At 43.1% G+C, this 3,075-nt stretch overlaps 1 long non-coding RNA gene across 1 annotated transcript; it reads right to left on the bottom strand.

Moving 5' to 3' along the window:
- Window positions 1-1,477: 1,477 nt before the first annotated feature.
- On the bottom strand, window positions 1,478-2,533 carry LOC144168844 (uncharacterized). Its single transcript, XR_013322260.1, has 3 exons — window positions 2,261-2,533; window positions 1,791-1,891; window positions 1,478-1,690 (listed from the first exon to the last, which is right to left on the bottom strand). It is a non-coding gene; the product is annotated as an uncharacterized LOC144168844 (long non-coding RNA).
- Between the last annotated feature and the right edge of the window lie 542 nt (window positions 2,534-3,075).

The following is a 3,075-nucleotide window of genomic DNA, read 5'->3' as shown; positions in this document are numbered from 1 at the left end:
GCCCCTCTCACGGAAAGTTCTGAAGCTTTGAAAATCATCCTTCCACTCCTATGTACTCCCAGTGTAACGTAACAAACTCGAACTTTTGTTTTCGCAATATATGCATGCATGCAGGCGTGCATACACGCATATATACTCGCAGTGTAATATAAGTCGCCCTTTTGTTTTCACATGTTTCGTTTCTGTTCATTTATAATTGTTTTTCAGCTATGTGATGGCGTTTAATTTGTTTGAATTTGTCATAGTGTTGTCCGTCTGTCATATATCGTTGCCCAATGCGACTGCACCGCTGCTGTTTCATGCGTGGAATAACGCAACTTTTCACAACATCAACGAGCAGCCAACTGTGTGGAAAAAGGATTACAGGTAGGAGTTGTAGTTGCCTATTAGAAGTAGCCCATAAATACGCCAAATAACGACAAAACCGATATACAATTAAAACGGGCCGGTACACTGTACGGGCGAAACAAAATCTGTGCATTCAATGATTGCTCAATAAAGCACTCTGGAAACGAGCAAAGTTGACTAAAATGACATCGGGAACACAGGCGAACAAATTTTATCTCAGAATGTACTTCAGACGAAAACAAAATCGCGCACGAAAACCCGGTATGAGCTGACGCCGCAAGCGCCACCGAGGATCGGTCACTTGCGCCACGGCGCGGTGGGTAAGTCAACCAGGCCGGCGATCTGGCAGCAATGGGAACCGGTACGACGCCGCAGGCAGTTGAGCACATATATATATATATATATATATATATATATATACACACAGAAAGAAATGCCGGCAGTCTACAACGCCAAAGAAGGTATAGGGGAGTGGTTAGACTATTTATTACCGTTAGTGACGTTACATTATTATTCATTTTTATTAATTACGTGAGAAAGAAAGAAAGAAAAACGCGCCCAGAGTGGGGACCGAACCCACGCCTTTCGATTAGATCTCGAATATATATATATATATATATATATATACACACACTCACACGCTCACCCAGATGGAAATGATTTCCAGTCCCGGCTGTGTTATGAAACAGTCTTCCAGCCTGAAATCATTTCCAGCCTGGACTGGACCTGGCACCACTGGCTGGAAATCAAAATTTCCAGGCTTGTCTCCAGCCAGAAATGTCACGTCTGCTGGCTGGAAATCGCACCATTCCCAGCAGGAAAAATGCCACTTCAAACTGGAAATCACCCTTTTCTTTCTGGAAATACCATTATTTCCAGCCAGAATGGTGTAGCTTACCAGCTGGAAATCGATTTATTCTTGCTGGTTCTACAACGCTTTCTGACTGGAAATTGATTGTTTTCTTGCTGGATTGTGCACCACCTTCCAGCGAGAAATCACTTCTTTTATGCTGGATTCTTCTCCATTCCCAGCCAGAAATCACTTTTTTTTGCAGTAAGCACGCACACCAAATTTAATTTTTATGAACAGCATTCTGACCTGAAGTCCTTTGTAGCAGACACCAAAACACTTTCAGCATTTCCGAATAAAAGAACTCTTCTGTGTGGGCTTTTGTGCCCCGAAGCAGTAACACGCCCCGAAGCAGTAACACAGAGGCCAGATTAAAAATTTAAAACTATATTGTCGTTCCGTATATTACATATTTTCAGCCGTACCCAGAACATCCGCAGGGGCCGGTATCTCCACCTTAGGGTAAATGGTCCTCCCAGTGATTCAGGTAGCCTATGAAAAATAAAGCATCATGAGAAACTGCGATGTCAAGTAATTTTGTGAGCTTTGCACAACTGCCAATCAAACCATTTCCATCTTTTTATGTGCTTACCAGAGTTCTCGATTCCACTTTTTGGTCCTTCCACCCGTAGTCTTCTAGGTTGCAAGCCTCGTGTACCACATTCTGCAACGTAAGACGCTCCCTGACAGATACTAGAAAAAACAGAAGAAAAAGCGATTTATTATACATTGGTTCACCTCGTAACATAATATCACATATGTGACTGTCGCTCATGCATTAATTACGCCGTGTTTATTAAAACACACGCCGACGTCTGAAACGCACAAAGGCCTTCGACAGCTACTCTCGCACTGTGCACAGGCCACCGGAATATAATAACCAATGACCCAGTCAAACCAATGCAGTGTTTTTACGAGCGCCACACACAGTGCTAAGTCACTGCAATGATCAAGACTGCGTTAGGGCTATAAGCGTGCACGCATTAATTTGATTCCGCTTCCCACACTGAAGAAATTTACAAGCTCATAGATTTGAGCAAATCAATACGAATGTGCACTTACCTATATTTGGTAGTATCAGTGTTGAACGGTACGCAGTCCATTTTTGCACCGTTTTCTGGGCATTTCACTTTGTTATCGACAAGCGACACGAATAACGCGAGAGCGATCCTGTCAACGTCTTCACAAACAGCACAAGCTCGCACAAAACCGCTGTAGAGAAAAGAATTGAATACACTGTCAAAAGTTTAGCCCAAAAGAGGACGTAAAACACGCTGCAGCCACGTGCGGGCCTCTGCACGTGCGCCAAGCCAACATGGAGCGATCGAACACGTTTTAGGTGTGTGAAATGGCGCCTTGCACAGGCGCGTGAAAATGTAGTCCGTGCACAATTAAAAAAATTTTGAAAAGGTTGTTGCTTTTTAGTTTGGGATCGCTTATTGTTGAAGTGTTTTACTTACGTATTAAAGCTACTGGCACACTTTTTTATGTTGTTATACATTTCAAAAGCTAAAAGTGCTACAACGTTCATTTCCAGGAGCACCTCCGGCTGGGGCTGGAAATATCTTTTCCAGCCAGAATTAGGAATTCCGCCTCTAGCTGGAAACCTTTCCAGCCGGGTCACAAATTTCCTGAGAGAAAAAAAATTGTGTTCTGGCTGGAAATCAATATTTCTCGCTGGGAAGGTTACGTTTCCAGCGGGAAGTTGATATTCACAGCTGGCACTGGAATATTATGCTACAAATGTGGCTGGAAATCCTCATTTCCAGCAAGAATATGCAGTCCATTTTCATTACACCACCTCAACAACAAAGAAACAATGATAAATCAGTAATGTGGACATTTTAGTTGGAGATGACTCCATAACCGCACCACCG

The sequence above is a fragment of the Haemaphysalis longicornis genome, unplaced genomic scaffold, assembly GCF_048455015.1.
Source record: "Haemaphysalis longicornis isolate Haplotype H1 unplaced genomic scaffold, Haemaphysalis longicornis Haplotype H1 scaffold_1, whole genome shotgun sequence".
NCBI classification, from domain to species: Eukaryota; Metazoa; Arthropoda; class Arachnida; order Ixodida; family Ixodidae; genus Haemaphysalis; species Haemaphysalis longicornis.
The sequence above is the reverse complement of the archived record's forward strand: the minus strand, read 5'-3'. Positions and strand labels throughout refer to the sequence as shown.